Genomic DNA, 19,518 nt, shown 5'->3' on the forward strand with positions numbered 1-19,518 from the left:
GAGTGCTTGCCTTGCATGCATGAGGCCCTCGGTTCGATTCCTCAGCACCACATAAGCAGAAAAAGCCGGAAGTGGGGCTGAGGCTCAAGTGGTAGAGCGCTAGTCTACAGCTGAAGAGCTGAGGGACAGCGTCCAGGCCCAGAGTTCAGGCCCCATGACCGACAAAAAAAAAAAAAGAAAGAAAAAAGAAACCTATCTTTCCCAAATTCAAATAATAAGCTTCCTGGGCGCTAGTTGTGCTGTGTCTGCAGCCAACGTGTATTGTATTCCAGAGTTGAGTTTCTCTGGGCTCTGTTGGGAAGGGAATGGAGGGGGGATACCCTCTCCCCAGTATTGTATAAATGATGCAGGCAGGAAGTAAGACACGGCAAAAGAGAAGCTTGACTCGGGAGGATGGGATTCAGGTAATTTAAAGGCTGACTAAGAAGGTGGCTTGAGTACTTAATCCTAAGAAGCAAAAGAAATCAGAAAGGGAGCTTTGCTAACGAGCTTTGTCAATGAGACATGTATTGTGCCAAGTCTTGATGGAAAGACTCCCAGCCTCAAGTGTTTATCTCCACGGCCTTACCAATGTGTTACTCTGTACGCCATTTTAAACTTCGAGAGGATGTTCTCAAAACTGTTACAGGTCTCGTAGAAACAGCACAGGGAAACACTATTGTGGATTTGCACCTATGTTTTGGTACATTTTTTCCCTAACCTGCTGACTTTAGGCAGATGCTTCCAGCTCAGGGGCTGTGTGATAAAGAGGCTGCGTGGGCTTTAGGTCAGCATCTTGGGGGTTCTGCCTGCCACCGTGATGTCACCCTGAGGCTTGGGCAGCTCCTACACTCTTCTCCACGCTCACACACTAGTGTAATCAACTTTTGGTGAGCAGTGTTGTGAACATTAAACTCAGGCCTACTTAGAATAGTTTTTCTTATAAGGAGCACTTAGCACTTAGCAAGAAACTTTGAGAGGTAAATATGTTTTTCATGCTTTAAAAAATATGAGCTTTCAGATTCTGTGTGGCCACGTGCAATACAGCAAAGCCACCTTTAAGTGAATTATTTATTTCAGTGTTCAGTAATGAATGTGTGACCAACCTACGAGGACTCTTTGTTCTGCTAATTAAAATGACATTGAAATTAATTTTACAGTTAAGAATTGCAGAAGCTAAGGGAGCATCTTTAAATGGTTTTTTATTGTTGTTGTTTAATGTGATGTTTTTCCTTTAGAGGAAGATGGTTTTCGTGGGAGGTGAGTGTCTTAGCACTTCCCACGTTGGGGAATCACTAAAGCAAAGGTTTGTACAGGATCCATAGACCGTGTGCTTATTCCTTGTGATTCCGATACACTTCTGTCTGATGTTTGGATCTGAGCTGAATTTGAACCTAAATTCAGTAAAATAAATGGAGTGTGACCACATGCTTTTTGTGTTGTGTTGGGTGTACACGTGCGGCGCTCTGCAGGGTTGGGCGCTGTCTCTTGCAGCTCCAGAGTACAGCAGGGTATTGACCCACATTCGCCAACAAAGCGACCAACAGTTCATTAGGTCATCATTTTGAAGTACTTATTAGCTATATTTAAATACAAGGAAAAGACATAGTATTAACCGATTTTTGTGTGTTTACTTGTGTCAGTCAGGGAACATCACAATGGAGCGCCCTTGATTTGGGACACTTACAGTGGCGTAGGCCGTGTCTCTGAAGTGGGCCAACCCAGAGTTACCGGGAACCTTGACTTCTGCCACTCTGTCTACATTCTCCCAAACTCCACAGAGGCTGAGACGCACCCAGGGCCTTCTGACATGACAGATGTCCTGGTCATAATCCCTGACTCACAAGTGATGTCATTCCAACCCCCAGCCTAAAGCAGTTAATACAGCTGCCATTTGGTAAAATTGCAGCACACATTCTCCAGACTTCTTAAATCTGGGTCCACCCAGATTGCAATACTAATTGGTCCCCAAATGTTATTTATAGGTTAATTTCATTCTCAGCTAACACTCATTTGCTATTATAATGACAGCAAATGCTGACTTTATATTATACCATTTTGCAATTACAAGCTTAAGAGTTAATATTAATAACTAGTAGAAAGGTCAAATTAGAAGCTAAGCCTCTTTGGACCATTTTTAGATTATATAAATAGAGGTTTTGGTGGAGGAAGAAAATCGACCTGAATCATGCATACAAATAGAGACAGATGGAAAGAAGGGGGCCAGCTGTGAATTGTAACCGTGGGAATGCTTGGAGATGGGAGGTGGAGAGTGGGTAAGATGGGAAAACACTGGTATGAAGATGGCATGAGAGATGTCGCTGGATTCTGTTAAATAAGAGTGGGCAGAGGAATAGTACAGAGGTGATTCTGATTATAGTACATGCATGTGCAAAATACCACGGTGAAAACCCTTGGTACAATTACCATTCACTAAAAAAGCCAGTGACCAAAGCAAAACAGGCAATTGGGTGGACGTCAGCTGAGGGAGGGAGGGAGGGTAAACTGGAAGGGTGGACAGGATGAATTTGGGGAAGTAATGGAGTGAGGTTGGTGAGGGTTCTTCGTATGCTTGTATGGAAACGTCACAATGAACCCCACACACACAGTGTGTGCTAACAAAAACTTTAATTAAACAGTAAAAATTGCAACCTACAACAAGTTGGAAAACTGAGGGACAGACAAAAGATGGGAGTATGAAGAGCACAGCAGAAGGCGGGCTGTTCAAACATGTGACCGGACAAATAGACCAACAGAACTGGCTTAAATAATTTTTAAGGGGGTATGATAGAGGACTTTGCACCTGAGGCAAATATGTTCAAATACCCAAGAAAGCCAAAAAGCTATCTAATTTCTGTTCTACTTGGTAGAAGGAAAATATATATCCAAAAGCTAACGGGGTTAATAGAGCAGAATGGTGTGGCTCTGGTTTTGTTTGTTTGAAACGTTCCCATTTTCCCAGTGAGTTTGGAATGCACTTAGTGGATAATTTTGCTGTGTGGGGAGATTTTGTTTTGTTTTTGGTCATAAAATGCTAATGGTTATGGTTTGCACCTTCTGAGAAGGGAGCAGTTCATGTCTCCTCTGTCAGTTAAGAGACCCTTCTTGGAAGAAAAAAGCCATCAAAAGACAAAGGGTGTCCTGCTAATCCCAGCACAATTTGGCAGATTTGGAGACAAAATACCATTAAGAGTCCTAACCAGCCCCGCCATGTCTGGAAGTCTGATGGCCTCCACCTTCTGTCTGCCCTCTACAAAAGAGTTTATTTGTTGATGTGTTTTCATTTGTTTTCAACAAGGTTACTTCTCCTCTCCCACTACAATGCCCTGTCTCTCCATTCACACATCCATTAATGTGCCAGGGTCCTGCTGCAGGGGAAAGCACAGGGTGCCCTGGCCTTTGATCTTTGCCCTTTACCCTTGCTCCTGATTGGCAGGTGAATCACAGCTGGGCTCCAGACTTCACGGCTACTTGAACATTTCTGCCAACAGCCAGAGTCTGGCATGTCAGGAACTGAAATGAGAAGAGCAGGCCATAAGAAGGATTTGTGTCCAGAGAAAGTCTCAAAAGCTTCTTACAGAACATGGTGGCGAAAGGCCCTAGGGACAGGCTCTTGTTTGAACAATAAGTGCAACTAAATGGAAGGAGAGGAGGTTTTCCTCCAGGGCAACCAATCCCCTAATAAACGGCCTGGGTGTCACAGTGTCTAGAGGACCGGGGATTCAGTGGTCCCTTGATGGATGTTATTGGGGACACACGGGTTAGAAAGGTGGGAAAAAGACTGGTTTCTTTGTCTTGGGGTCACCAACCCACTTCTTTGCCCACGTCTTTCTTGGTTTTAGTAGTGTGGCCACCTTGTACTTAATTCCGATCATAAGGCTGGTTGGACAAGAACCTTTCCAGTAAGCTCTGTAATTGTTAGGCAAGGAAGAGCTGCCCTCAAATGCCCTGAGGCCGATGCAGCTGCACCCTCCCACTCTGCCCCTTCTGACCACCGCTCCCAATTTCTCCTCTCTCGGGCTCCAGCCCAACTAGCCTCCTGACTATAAGAATCCATCCCAGCCACCCCAGGGGACCATGCGGAGGCCGGCACAAGAGAAAGATGACAAGGTTTATTAGCGGGGCCATGTCTCCCCAGGAAGAGGGAGCAGTAGGGTCTGCCCCATCCAGGTGGTAGCTCTAGGGCTGGATGGTGAGGTCAGGGAGGAAAGTGGGAGTGGCCAGCTCCCCTGGTGGGAACTGTAGGGGAGGGGGGAGCTCAGGTCTGGGTGGAGGAGGAGCTACTTGCTTCCACAGAAAGTCAGTGGGAGTGGCTGAGGACGTGAGGTGGACAGAATACCAAATCTGACTCTCAGTTACTTGACGCTCCTATGAAGGCCATGACAGCACTCAAAACCAACACTTCTACTCCCTCAGCACCTCTACACCTCCCCTCCCCGGCCCAGCACCTCTATACTTCCCAGCACTTTCCATCCCCTTACTCTGATTCCCTCCTCCCATCCCTGCCATGATGCTTACAACCTTCTAGCACATTCTGGATACTTTAAATCCTCTGTGAAGCTCTCTCTATGTAATCCACCGGACATGTTTTGTATATTTGTTTCCATGGAGTATCCCAGTGCTGGGCAGAGGTCTGGACATACGGTAACTGCTCAGTAAATATGTGTGAGGTGAATGGACATGGGGGCGCAGGGAGCCCAGGCGGTGACTGATGAACATGCTTCATGCTGCGTTAGGCTGGAGGCAGGACCAGGACCAAACTCCTTGCTTTGAGATAAGGAGAGTAACGCAGCATTGTTCTGAGGGCATAGGGGATGGCTTGTGTGCGCAGCTCGACTCTAATCCCTCTCAGCTCACATATCCCCCAAGAACAATCGAAGAAGCTACTTTTATTGTCCTCACTTAGCACGGAAAGGGACGTGGGGAGGTGCCAACACCCATCCAGACTAGGGAGCTGCTAAGCTGGGGTCAGGTCAGGCAGCTGTCCATCTGCTTCAGCTGTCCAAACTGGCCACTGTATGAAGCCTGAACTGAGACGTACTTTAAATGTAAAAACATACTACACCGCAGAGGCTTAGTTGGGAGGGTGCTGGTAGCTCTCCCCTGGAATCCTAGCTACTTAGAAGGCTGAGATCTGAGGATCAAAGTTCAAGGTCAGCCTGGACAGGAAAGTCCATGAAAGTCTATAAGATGTATCTCTAAGCCGGGCGCTGGTGACTCACGCCTGTAATCCTAGCTACTCAGGAGGCTGAGATCTGAGGATCGCGGTTCAAAGCCAGCCCGGGCAGGAGAGACCGTGAGACTCCTATCTCCAATAAACCACCAGAAAACTGGAAGTGGCGCTGTAGCTCAAGTGGTAGAGCGCTCACCTTGATCTGAAGAGCTGAGGGACAGCGCCCAGGCCCAGAGTTCAAGCCCCACAACCGACAAAAAAAAAAAAAAGATGTATCTCTAAATAATTAGCAAAAGACTGGAGATGGAGCTATGGCTCAAGTGGTAGAATGCTAGCCTTGAACACAAAAACTCAGGGACATAGAGTATAGATGCTGAGTTCAAGCCCTGGATTGGAACGCACCCCACCACCCCACACCCCAAAACAATGTATGGGGGAAAAAAGTGAAGAATCTCGATTTGTTTATGGATTACATGAAATAGAATATTTTGAATATATTGAGTTCAATAAAATACATCACAATAGTCTCTCCCGGCCACCCCCAAACCCACCAATACCTCTGTGGCTTCATTTTTTTTCCCAGGTGCAATTACCCATAGTCAAAAATATTAAATGGGAATTTCCAATGTCCGCTTGCATTTGTACTCTTTTCTGAGTGGTGTGGTGAAGTCTTGCTGCCTCCTCCTCTCTGGTGCAGGGTGTCAGCCGTTGGTCAGCGTGCCCGCGCTATGCACACAACCCTCCTGTCAGTCACTCCATGGCCAGCTGGTGTCAGGTGGACAGCGATAGGGTGGCAGGGCTTGTGCAGCCCTGACTAAGCAGCCTGACTCGACTTCCCCTTGTTCACCTTCATCTCGTCATGAGTGCACTGAGCGGCTCCTGTCATCGCATGGAGGCTGACTACAATATGATAAAATCTCCAGAGTTTTATCAGAGTGTATTCTTATAATGTTTTGATTAGAGGAACTTGTACTCTATTTTTACTATGGTGTAATGTTTCTTATGTGTTTTTAGGATTGGTCTATTTTATTCTTAGCTGTTGCTAATCTCTTACTGTACTTGATTTAAAAAGACATCCGTGTTATAGGCATAGTATAGTACAATAGACACAAGGCTCAGAACTAGCTATGGCTTTTTGGCATCCATCAGGATCTCTTGCTGTATCTTCTGGGCCTGGGTGAGGCCACTGTATTGGATTTGTGCCATGCTTTTCTCTTTGAAGTGGACATGTGGATGCAGACAGTTTTAAATGACAGGTTGCTCTCATTTCTACTAACTGGGCAGCTCTACGCTAGTGCTGCAGCTGCTGCACGCAGCAACATCATGGAAGCCTGGTAGGATCCCAGACCTGGGTGTATCCCAGACCCAGGGAATGATTCTTCATTCCCCAGCCCTCCAGGTCATTTGTCATGCGCTTTCATCTTGCAAAGTGCTGCTCAGGACCAAGAGTTAGCAGAACTTCTCCTAACAGCCAGATTCAGTTTTGCGGCAACTATGACTTCTGCCCGCAGCTCTCCTCCTGGCTTTTGTGGTATGCAATGAGTTGTAGAATACACACATGCATATGCATTTCTGCCCAGGGGCTATAGTTTGCCTGTCCTAAGTGTAGACCCTCCCCTTTGTGGGGCCTGTCAAGAGAGGACCCCCCTCCTCACCTCCAAAATACACCTCCACTCTCCCCTTCCCTTCCCTCTAGAATGTTCACTGAGCCAGACTCCTTTTTCCATCTCCCATTGCATGTTGCAGAGGATCCTGAAATACCCCTCTCCACTGTGCTCCAGGCCAGCCTGGAAGCCGTTGTGAATCTTCTAGAACCTGGAAGCGGTTGTGAGCTCTTCCTGTGTCACCTCCACTATCTGGTGAGTCACCGACTGCATGTTGGTTCCACACCTTAACTCCTGTCACAGTCAGTATTGTCCTCACCTCGCACTATTTTCCAACAGTGGGGCAGCCTCCTGCCAGATCCGGAGGCCGACCACCTCTGTCCTTCTCACCTGCCCCAAGAAACTCCCCAGGCTCGGGACCCTCTCTGACTATAGGGCCAGCCCTGGGGTCTGGTCCCTCACCTCATCTCCAGGCACACCCTCAGTGCCTTCAGTCATACCCACCCCCCTGGAGTTCCAGAACAGGCTCTAGTATCCCGTGGAAGGCCTCTGTCCATGCTATGGCCTCCACCAGCCATGTTTCTCCCTCCTGGCCCTCTTAGAAGGCCTTGAATCTTTAGCATTGCCTGCTCTTGAGAACCTTGCTGCTGGTTTCCTAAAGCCATCAAAACAGAACTACTGCAAACCAGGTGCCTTCATGCAACAGAAATCAATTCAGCTCTTATCGATGGGCGTGGGTAGGGAGGCTCCATCCATAACAGGACATCCCAGCTGGCGGGAGCCATGCCTTCCCTGTCCCCCAGACCTAGTTTTATAGTATTTGCGATTATGTGCCTGTCACCTACCCTCCGTTCTACCTGCAGTGCTCCTTAAGAAGAGGGACCATGTGTCTTCTGTACATCTTTGTCCGAGTGACCTTGAACCTTACGCTCTTTGGAACAAGCACCTGACCCAAAAGGCATAGGAAAGGCTGGCTGGCCCTGGAGCCCTGCCGCCCGTCACTTCAGATGTGTCCTTCACACCTCTCTGCACTTCTGTCTTCTCTTCTAAAAAGACAGCTTCCGGCCTGGCCTGCCTCATTCAGAGGGCTCCGTGATGGAGTCTCTTCAGAGCTACACGGCGCTCTCTGTAAAAATAGAGTGGATTTCATCCCAGTTTTCCAACCCAAGATTTGATTTCCTAGTCCTAACAACCTTGCTTTGTTTGCCCCAGCCGCTCTGTCAGGACAAGGCCCAGCAGGACATCAGGGTGTCCCGATGAGAGAGATGAGAGACCCCAGGTCCGCCCACCGTCTGCTGGAGAAAGAGAGAGGGGTGCCACCTAGTGGCCTCCTTCCCCCCCCCCCCCACACTCGGTCTCTTTCTCCCTCTTTCTTTCTCATTCCTTGTAGCATGTTTATAAGTTTAAAATGTAATTTTAAGGTATGTGAAAAGCATGGAAGATAAAATGTAGTAAACTGAGGGAAAAAAGGATAATAGATTAAGTGCAAAACTACATAACTAGAAGGAAGGTAAGAATAAGCAACAGGAATCAAGAAATCAACAAGACTTAATCAGGAATCAACAAAACCTAAAGAACTTTGAAGAGGAAGTGGCGCTGTAGCACAAGTGGTAGAGAGCTAGCCTTGAGCTGAAGAGCTGAGGGACAAGCGCTCAGGCCCAGAGGTCAAGCCCTACAACCGACAAAAAGAAAAGAAAAGAAAAGAAATGTTGGCTGGGCTGAGATCTGAGGATCACGGTTCAAAGCCAGCCCTGGCAGGAAACTCCGTGAGACTCATCTCCAATAAAGCACTAAAAAACCGGAAGTGGCGCTGTGGCTCAAGCAGTAGAGTGCTCGCCTTAAGCTGAAGAACACAAGGACAGCGCCCAAACCCAGAGAGTTCAAGCCCCATGACCGCAAAAAAAAAAAAAAAAAAAAACTTTGAAGAACTATCATTCTTCAAAGAAATTGATTTAACAAAAACAAAAACTTGGGGCTGGGGAGGTGGCTCAGTGGTAGAATGCTTGCCTGGCATGCATGAGGCCCTGGGTTCGATTTCTCAGCACCACATAAGCAGAAAAAAGCCAGAATTGGCGCTGTGGCTCAAGTGGTAGAGTGCTAGCCTTGAGCTAAAGAGCTGAGGGACAGCGCCCAGGCCTAGAGTTCAAGACCTATGACCAGCAAAAAACAAAAAAACAAAAAACTTGAAGCAAATGGTTCAAGAAAAATAAAATCCAGAAAGCATAAATAATATTAGGTCTAAAAAGAGGGAGGTTACTACGTGTAGAGTAGATATTTAAAAGATAAAGAGAGCTGTGAATATATTCCTGACATTCCATAGAAAAGCTTGAATGACACGATGAAAGCCCTTTGCATCATCTCAGAGCCGGCCTGGCCAGGAAGGGAGACTGCTTGAGATTCTGGAGAGAGTATTTGAAGGCAGAGCCAAGAGAATTTCTAGTAGATCTTTAGGAAGAGATTAAAAGCCAGAGGCAGTGGGAAGATGGCCAGACCTTTTCTGACATGGGAAGACTGAGGCTATGGAGAAAAGGGAGGTTGCTGAGGAGAAGCCGCATCCCCCTTACACCTCTCAGGGGACCATCGTGGAAAAGATAGAGGCCGGCAGTAGTGTTTCTCACTTGTAATCCCTGATGTTTGGGAGGTAGAGATAGGAGAATCATAAGCCAAGGCTGGCCTGGACAGTGTTGGAAAGACCCTATCTCTAAAATAATCACATACAATAAATATGAAACATGGCTCAAGTGGGGGATACTTGGTACACACACACACACACACATTGGCAGAATCCTTTGATGGGGAAGACAGTAGTAAGCTGGAGAGAGGGCAGAACTGTGTGTGAGTGAGTGAGGACAGCTGTGGACAGAGAAGCAAAGTCCACAAGGTCACAGTGCCAACCACACCAGATATGGTGAGGAGGCTGAAAATGGAGATCCAAAGCCAGACTGCTCAGCCCTCCCTTCATTTGGGGGGGGAGACATCTTCCCTGAGTCTCACATGCAGGGAGAGGGGTCAGATTTCTGTATCTTCCTCCTCTTAGAAAAGCCACGAGCCCTGTCAGGAGGGGCTTCTCCAGACCTCATTTAATTTCTCCTTGAGGTCCCTATCCCATACCATGGCACTGGGACCCAGGGCTCTCATTAACATTGGCGTTGACCACATACCAGTCCACACCACGCTGGTGCTGTGGGTAACTGCTGCTGCTAGGGTTGAAGGGGCTTGTCCCTGAACCTTCCTTCCTCTCTTCCAGCCTCTGGCTGGCTGGCTACTTAAAATAAATCAAGGGTCCACTTTGGGCTCTCCCAAAGGAGCAATGGGCTGAGGGTAGGGCAGGATTCGCAGCTGGCCCCACCGGCCTTGTGGTGCTGAGCTGGCTCTGGCCACGCGGGAACCTCATAAATACCAGCAGCTGGAATGTCCTCAGCCAACCCTGAGCCACCTGGGCAAGCAGCTGGCACACCTTCTGGACGAGTGGCAAGGCTCACTGGCCAGGATCCTGGAAGCCCGGCTCTGCCTGCCAAATGCCAGCCCATCTCTGCAGAAAAGCTCCCATTTTTGTCTGCTGTCCTTCCCACCCGTCCCCACTTCAATTCCATCTTTGAGACAAGGTGGTCAGAGCTGGCCCAACCCAGGTGTCTGGAAATGAGGTTCGAACAAGATTTTTTTAAATCCCACCCCCCCCCCCCCACTAATGACTATTCTCCATGAGAATTCCATTTCCTCTCTGTAGGAGGCTTTCTGCACAGAGAGGGCAAGAAAGAACTCAGGGACAGCAAAACTATCCTGTTAGCCACACTTGTCTTCAGACCCTGCCACCCCATGTTCGGTGCCTCTTCCCTCCTTGCCCCACCTCACCTGGCCTGTTCTCAAAGGTTCCATGACTTCTCCTGAACAAGGGTCACACATACCCTTACCCAGACAGCTATAACTGGCCCCTTCTCCTGGCCTGTTCATCTCCTGTCTTCCTCTCAGCCCCTCCTTACCACCTCCAGCCCCTCAGATCTCTTCTCACTGCCATGGTGCCAGGCAGTTTGCCCTGAATTTTTTTTTTTTTTGGTTGTAGGGCTTGAACTCTGGGCCTGTGCACTGTCCCTCAGCTCTTCAGCTCAAGGCTAGTGCTCTACCACTTGAGCCACAGCACCACTTCTGGTTTTCTGAGTGGTTTAGTGGAGATAAGAGTCTCATACTGCTTTGTTTTTCTTATTTAATCTATTTCATATCTAATATCTTTGTGATTGTCTCTCCCAAATCAAAACGTGAGCCTCTTGAGGACTTTGTCAAGTGATACTAATTTCTAGTACCTTCCACCTCCTTCCCAAGGCAGAGTATTCTACATGCACCTGAGTGCATGCACACATGCCCGCATGAATGTACACACATGCGCACACTGGTATTCTAGGTGCCTGGTGAGAAAACTATTCGGAGGAGAAAATCTTGGCAAAAATACATACTCTGATAAAGGACTTGTGCTCTAAGTATACAGAAAATGTTTAAAACCCAACACCCAACTTGCAAATGGGCAAATGATTGGGATACTTGCCCAGAGAAGGTGGACACAAGATGCACAACAAACGTGAAAAGATGCCTCACACCCTGTTAGCAGAGAACTGAAAACTGAACAACAATAAGACAGCATTGCACACTTGGTACACTGGCCCAAATCCAGAACACTGACCACAGCAAATGCCCGCGAGGGCGTGGAGCACCGGGAACACGTCTGCTGTTGGTGGGCGTGCAAAGTGACACAGTACCTTTGGAAAATAGTTTTCTGCTTTCTCACAAAACAAAAAATTCTCCTACCCATAAAGATCCAGCATTTGCACTCCTTGGCACTTACCCAAAGGAGCTGAACACCTACCATCCACACAAAGATCCATGCACAAATGCTTATGGCATCTCTGTTTATAATCACCAGGATGGAGAAGCAACCCAAAGGTCTTTCAATAAGTGAATAGATAAAGCAGGACACACCGCACAGTAGAACGTTAGTCAATAATAAAACATGGGCTACAAAGCTGCATTTTTCTAAGAGAAAGAACCCAGCCTGCAAAGACTACATGCTTATGATTCCAGCTAAGTGACATTTTTCAGAAGGTAAAACCAGACGGCAAAAAGGTCAGAGTTTGCCACCGTTTAGGTTGGAGAAAGGCTCAATAGATGGAACTCAGGGGAAATTTATTCTATTTTATACTTTTTATTCTGTATACTCTATTTTATGTTTTAATCTATTCTGTATAAGAAGTAATGATGTATACATTATACATTCATCCAAACCCATATCACACAGGGGACAAATTATAAACCAGAGTGTAAATTACAGACTGTACTTTAAAATAACGTATCAATATTGCTTCATCAGTTGTAACCAATATACTTCCCTAATGCCAGATGTTAATAAGAGGAAATTACTGTATAAAGGGCATTTGTAAGAGCTTTGTACCTTCTGCTCAAGTTTTCTTTTAACCTAAACTTCTCTTTAAACAATTGAGACATAGCTAGAAAACAAGTTGTCCATTTGAGGTGATTATGTGTCTAATAAGTAACTAATTGCAAGTAAATGAGTATAAAACCAGCTGCACTTGCTGTACACCAGACTCACTCTCAGAACCTCACATCTATGACTTTGTTTCAGCCTTACAAGAATTCTGAGGTGTCTCTACATTTTAAGGTGAAGAGTTTGAGGACCAGAGGGTAGTATGGCTGGCTCAGTTCCAAGGTTCAACCTTGTGTGTGTGTATAGTGACAGTATTGGTGTTTGAAAATCAGGGACAGGGTGCTGACAGGGAGCAGGAAAAGGCCAAAGGGGAGAACTTAAAAATCCTAAACCATACACTCTGTGAAACTAGACTCCGTGCTGAAAGAAAACCATCTTGGATGGTAATCTCTCTAGTGATTGTGAGCACCCCTCAGAGGGTGCAGAGTGCATCAAGAAAAGCCCATGAACTGCAAATATCCCTTAAGAAACCCATGCTCCCTCTTGAATGTATACCTCTTCTTTTAATACAACTCTCTCCCAGTTCCTTCCTTTGTCTGGCCTTGGATTTCTTTCTCTGATGGTGACACACACTGGAATCTGTAGGCGGAGATCGCTGTCTGGTCTCTTGGGGACCTCCCCAGCCTTCCCAGGACCTTCCCCAGGTTGCTCCAATTGTACTGACACCGGTCCAGCTTCAAGATGGCAGATGTACTGGGTGACATCAGACAGAATTGGACTTCAACCACGCTCCGACCCCAGAAGTTATTGCAAGGCAAAGTAGCCAGCCCAAGCTGAGGCCGGCAGGGCAGGAGGGATGGCTAGTCATGGGACCTAAAGCCACAGAGGGCTTTTCCTTCCTGCTCCTCATTCTCTTCCTTGTCTGCTGTGAACATCATCTTTGTACTAACTTTTTGTCACTGTAAGGAAATACAACAACTTAAAGGAAGACGAGGTCTCCAAAGTACCAGTCCATAGTCGTTGGCCACATTGATTCTGGGCCATTGATGAGCTGAACAATTTGGTAGTGATTTTTCACTTCCTGGCAGACAAAAGCAAAGTGCAACCCTCAAAATACAGTCCTCAAGGGCATTACTCCCCCCCAGTGATGTACTATAACTAAATCCACTTTATCAGATTTTCTAGAACCTTCTACAAACAATGCCATCAATTGGGACCCAAGCTTTCAATACAAAGGGGAGACAGTTCATATCCAACACCTAACATCCTTGCCTCGCTTTCTTCATTTGAGAAGACTGTGAGAGTCTGGACCTCTTCTAAATAAATACTTCCATACCATTACACATGGCATTAAGGATGATTAAACTCAGACTAAAGGCCAAAGTCCTGGTACATGCTTATAATCTGGTAATCATGGGAGGAAGGTACCGGAAGATTCAGAGTTCAAGGCCAACTTCTACAGAGTGAGACTTACTATTAAAAAAAAAAGATAGGGAGATGTAACAAGTGGTTTTCTTATCTGAGTGAAATGTAAATGTATACTTCACCCAGAAATTTTAATGTAAAGTGTTACATTTCCCAGAGAAAAGACGGCTGTGTCCTAACCACAGGACTACAATGGGCTACAATGGGGCTTGTCCTGCAGATTTGGATTCCTCTTGGTCTGGCTTTGGTCTCCTTGCTGCTCCTAAACTCCCCGAGGATCCATCCTCCAGGGTATAAAGTTCTTTGAGCGGCAGGCTTCATGTCTGTCAATCTCATGCTTTTATAAGACTTTCTGTAAAGTTTCCTATTCCCCTAAAACATTGCTGGTGGGAGGAAGGCTCACTGCTATGAGGGTCAGTGACCACTAGGGGGAGAGGCCTCCTAGCAGGGCGCTGTCCTCCTCCACCTGGAAGCCTGCTCTGTAAAAGGAGCATGAGAGAAGGCCATTTGTAGATGAGAAACAGCAGCAGAAATAAGGCTGGTCAACACAGCATTGCTGGAATATGTGATGTGCACATCCACAAGCGCCTTCCCAGACCAGGTGAGACAAAGCCCCTCAACCCTTTGCTAAAAATCATTTACAAGTCACCATTACCAATAGACCAGCCCGGTGTGTGGTAGAGCATTCCTATAATCCCAGCAACTCAAGAAGCTTAGGCAGGGGGTTCAGGAGTTCAAAGGCAGCCTGGGTTCCACAGTAAGACCCTATATCAAAAGACTAAAAACAAGCAAAAACCTGCCAAACATGGAATAGACCCACCAGTGTATAGTTACTTAGTTGCTTGGTTTCTTTTGTATTTTAGTGAAGATCTTCAGTTGTGTTTTTGTTGTTGTTGTTTTGTGCCAGTACTGGAGCTTGAACTCAGGTGCTGGGAGCCTTCTGTGAGCTCTTTTGCTCTAGGCTGGTGCTCTAACCACTTGAGCCACACCAACTCCAGTTTTTTTTTTGATGGTTGATTAGACTTTCCTGCCTAGGCTGGCTTCAAACCTCCGTCCTCAGATCTTAGCCTCCATATTAGTTATGAGGACAGGCATGAGTTACCTGCACCCAGCTCTGCTGTATGTTTTTAAACAATCGTTTATCTCCATTCTTCGGGTCTGGGAATCACTAGTATGCCGGCTCAGGCTCTCTCCACTCTAATCACGGCTTAGAGGCTTTCAAGTGCTTTCAGCTGGATACCAATTACAAATTCTGCCTGCCTGCAGCTGGCTTCCACACTGGCAGCAGATTGAAGCGCTGAGTGTAGGGTTAACCCCGCCAATGGAATACCCCGGGGTCAAGGAGGAACTATCCCGGTGTCCCATGGAGTGATAGAGAGAAGTTGGGGGGAGATTTGAGAGTCATACCTTCCTCTAGCTGTGAGGGGCTTGTGCAGTAAGTGTGCTGGCCCTGGGACTTGAACCCAGGACCTGGGCGCTGTCCCTGAGCTTTTGTGCGCAAGGCTGCTGGCTCTCTGCCTCTTGAGCCACAGCTCCACTTTCTGGCTTTGGATGGTTGGACTTTCCTGCCTCGATCCTCACTCAGCTCTCCGCCCAGTAGCTAGTGTAGCAGGTGTGAGCCACTGGCGCCCGCCTAAGCCTCCCCCCCTCCTTTAGAGTTACAGTGTTTCGGCCCGAGGAGTTTTCTAAAAGCAGTCCCGCAGCTGAGATCGGCTGCTTCCCCATTGGCTCTGGCTTGATAGGCCCTGCAGTCTGGCCTTAGGACCAACCCTCAGGAGCTGCTTTTTCTCCAGCTGCGGAAACCTGGGGTTGGGACCGGGGGGGGGGGGGGGGGGGAGAGTGGGGGTGCTGTCCCCCACTCCCCCAGGCCTCCCAGTTCAGGCCGCGCCCCCCCTCCCCCGCAGAGTCCCCGGGGGCGCCGCCTCCCCGGAGTTCTAACAAAGGCTGCGGAGGCCGGGCTTCCACGCGCGGCCGCCTTCGGGGCGGGGAAGGGGCGGGGTTTGCCGCCGGCCCAGGTTTAAAAGGGAGGCGGAGCGAGCGACTGGGCGAACTGGGCGCAGCTTCCCTCGAGGCTCCGTCCCGAGGCGCAGGAGCGCAGGGGCGATCGGCGCGGAGAGGGGCCGCCGTGGGGAGCCCAGTCCCTGGCCGCCGCGGACTCCTGCCGCCCAGGTAAGAGCGCTCCCCCCGGGGGCCGCGGGGCGACCCGGTGCGCGTCCCGGCCGCCTCCCGTCCCGCGGGGCCGCCGCTGCCCCGCTCGGATTCTTGGGATTCCTGGGGCGTCCTGGGATCCCGGGCTTCGTGCTTAGGAACGCAGTGAGGACGTGCGGCGGACGGCTTCCCCCTCCGACGGGGCGCCCGGCCCGGCCCGGCCCGGCCTTGATCCTGGGCTGGAAGCTGGGCGCACGGCTTCCAGGGGCGCGCGCGCCCGGAGCGCCCCGGACGCCAGACGGGGCTGCGTGGGGCCGCGGGGCTGGGAGATGATGCCCCCTTGGCTGTGGTTCCGGTGGTGGGACGGGATGCGCTCGAGGTGGAGGGAGAGGGGGGACCCCTGGGGAGCAGCACCCCGTAACCCCAGAGCGCATAGGTCGACCCCCACCCCACGAAACCCCCTTGGAGTTGAATCCTACTGTAGTAGAGTGCGCCCCAGGAGCCCACAACTTTCAGGCCCCCAACCACCCCCAGTCCCAGGCAGAATCTGGGGCTCCCCTGCCGTTGCTTGTCGTTGGATCCGTGCTGGGAGAGAAACGGTCTGTCTTGACAGAGACCACAACCCAAGCAAAGCAAGCAACAACTGGAGGGGGGGGAGAGGGGGTCTGGATGGACAGACAGCTGAGCCTGGAGGGGGACGGGGCTGAGGGAGTTCCTTTCCTCCATGTAGTAGGAAACCACTCACGCTGAGCGCAGGAAAGATCTCCCTCCGCCAGAGCATCCCCCTCACACAGAGATGTTAAAAGCAGCCCAATCTTTACTTTTTCCAGAAGAGGAAAATGCTTAAGGTCCGGGCTACTGGGACGGGCAGTGTGGATAGAATCCATCTCCGCTTCCTTGCTTCCTTATTCCCGAGCCTGCCTCTCCCGAGGGAATGTCTCATTGATGATGTGTGTGTGGGTCCTGGGCTTGATCTCAGGGACTTGTTTGTGCTCTTGCTCTGCTTGCTGGCTTCCAGTTGATGTTCTATCGACCACTCCAATCCAGCATTTTGTTGGTAGATTGGAGATGTAATCCCAAGAACATTTCTGCCCCAACCGGTTTGATCCTCAGATCTCAGCCTCCTGAGGAGCTAGGATTATAGATGTGAGCCCCTGGTGCCCCATTTTATTTATGCCATCTTGTGTACTCCACTTATGTGGGATGGAAGATAAAGAATTCATCTCTCTCGTCAGTTCCTAGATGAATACCTGACTCATTGGACAGGCCCTGCGTGTGTGTGTTGGTCCTGGGGCTTGAACTCAAGGCCCTGCGTGTGTGTGTGTGTGTGTGTGTGTGTGTGTGTGTGTATTGGTCCTGGGGCTTGAACTCAAGGCCTGGACTTTGGGGCTCAAGGCTTGTACTTTATTACTGGAGCCCTGTGGCTCTTTTCTGTTTTTATTGTTGTTGTTAATTGGAGATAAGAGTTTCACAGACTTTCCTGCCTGGGCTGTCTTTGAATCTTGAGCCTCAGGTCTCGACAGCCTCCTGAGTAAGCTAGGATTATCTCCTTCCTGCCTTGTCTTTCCCCCTTCTCTGTCCCCAGTGTGCCGGATGACCATGACAGAATGCATACATCCTTTGGGACCTGCTGGCTCTCGGGGCTTTCCTCAAGTGGACCAGCTCTCAGTGCTCTTCGTGCATGCGTGCATGCATTTGCTTGTCTTCTTGTGACTTTGTGTAACTCCATCTAAGGTCACTTAGCTGTTAGTAGCAAGCCAAGTAGAAAACTCTGATCTGAAGACAGAGCCTGCATTTGTCCTTACCTATTACCCGCCATGTCAATGCTCCCAAGAGACTGTGTGTCCCTGGGCCCCTTGCCTGACCTCTCGTGATGATTTCCCAAGCCCATGCCCTCTGACCTCTGGATGACCAGCTTGGGAAGTGTTGTGTGAGGGAAACATTTTCTGTCCTCTGCACCTGACAATCAGAATGCTCACCAATATCCTAGAAAATTCCTCACTGTTTATGGAAATTACTTTATCCCAAATATACACGAAAGTCAAGCTTTACACAAATGAATCCTCGATACTTCTCACTGGGTCTTAGCACTTACATCAGTGTTTACAAGCAATGTGTTTGTCATCCTCTCTCCCTCCCCCCCTCCCCCTCTATTACCCCCCCCCCCTCTCATCCATAGTGGAGCTTGAACCCTGGGCCTGAGTGCTGTCCTTCAGCTCTTCAGTGCAAGGCAAGTACTCTACCACCACAGCACCACAGCTGGCTTTGAACTGCAATCCTCTGATCTCAGACTCCTGAGTAGCTAGGATTACAGGCCTGAGCCACCGGTGCCCTGCTCCTTTCCCTTGTTTTATTGATGCCTGACACCAAGTCATGTCACAATTCTATATATTTCAGTGTGACAGCTGAAGGTAGTAAATAATTATGACACCATTATTACACCTAATAAGCAACATTTCTTTGATATTTTAAAGTTTTCCATCTTTCCCCTAAATGTCTTAGAGGTGGAGCCGAATCCTGTTGCATTGTACAATTTCTTTTGGTCTTTTTATCTGCTTCTCACCAAGTCCCACTGCAGAGCGAAGGGAGCTGAGATGCACATTGGTTTTACAGTAAGGATCTTGAAGAGTTGAAATGTTGACTTGCAGCTGATTGACTTGGTGGCTGGTGAGTCAGCTGCTTCCTGGAGAGTCCAACTTGGCTTTGTTCCTTTCTCTGCACTTGCTATCAGAAATGTTTTTGTAATCATTTAGCACTTGACATCAGCGAACTGAAAAAGCAACTTGTTGCTTTCATCTAAAGTGTTTCATTTTCGTTTTGGCTTTTCTTTTTTCTTGGTGCAAGCAAGGGTTTGAACTGCGGGCACAGCACTCACGCTGCCCACGAGGCAGGCTCACTTACTACTTCAACCACTGCTCTGGTGATTTTTATGATAGGGTTAGTTATGATAGTACTGCTGCCCTACTGCCGTTGTTATTGTTGTTGTTATTTTTGCCATGGGCTAGCCTGGACTATGTTCCTCCAATTACACTTCCTGCTGTAGCTAGGATGATAGACAGGCACCGTGGTCTAGATAGCTGTGATGGGGTCTGAGGAACTTTCTTGCCTTAGACTGGCCTCAATTTGCAATCCTCCCAATCTCAGCCTCCTGAGTAGCTAGAATGTTAGGCATGAGGACACATTGTGCCCAGCTCAGCCAAAAAAAAAAAGATCCTATCACTTGAAATACGTTTGGTAATATGGTTAATAACAGTTAATCCCCTGTGCTTGTGGGATCTGCATTTTCAGCTTTGACTAATCAGGGATGGAATTACTTTTTAAATCTGGAAAGTTCTAAAATTTGCCATGTACTGTGTGCTGTGGTACATGCATGAGAATGAAGTGATGTGTCGGCATCATATTAAGTATTGTAAGCAATCTAGGGATGATTTAAAGCATCAGATGGCGCATATGTGGGTTATGTGCCAACACTGCCGTTTGTACAAGGGCTTTTGGTCTTTGAGGCAGGTCCTGGCCTCAGTCCCTCACAGAGGCTGAAAAACAACTGTGTAATATTATTTGCAAATGGCAATATGTTTTCTCTTTCGTTTTTTTCATTGCCAGACAAGCATAGACAGCTACTCTAGTTGTTACCAATGAGTTGATCAGGGTCCTTCTGTCTACTCAGATGGAAATCATTGAGTAGAGATGGGGAACTCTTCGAACATTAGTAGCCCTGAACTCTTGAATGCCCTCGGGCTTACAGGCCAGGCTGACAG

At 48.4% G+C, this 19,518-nt stretch overlaps 1 protein-coding gene across 1 annotated transcript in view; it reads left to right on the forward strand.

Annotated features, from left to right (window-relative positions):
- Positions 1–15,678: 15,678 nt before the first annotated feature.
- The window catches only part of Loxl2 (lysyl oxidase like 2), a 60,183-nt gene continuing 56,343 nt past the window's right edge, over positions 15,679–19,518 (forward strand). Inside the window, exon 1 of the mRNA XM_042697807.1 lies at positions 15,679–15,781. The gene's annotated coding sequence lies outside the window, so the exon portion shown is untranslated. The remainder of the gene's footprint in view (positions 15,782–19,518) is intronic.

Source organism: Dipodomys spectabilis, unplaced genomic scaffold, assembly GCF_019054845.1.
Source record: "Dipodomys spectabilis isolate Male_0828 unplaced genomic scaffold, ASM1905484v1 ptg000229l, whole genome shotgun sequence".
Lineage (NCBI taxonomy): Eukaryota > Metazoa > Chordata > Mammalia > Rodentia > Heteromyidae > Dipodomys > Dipodomys spectabilis.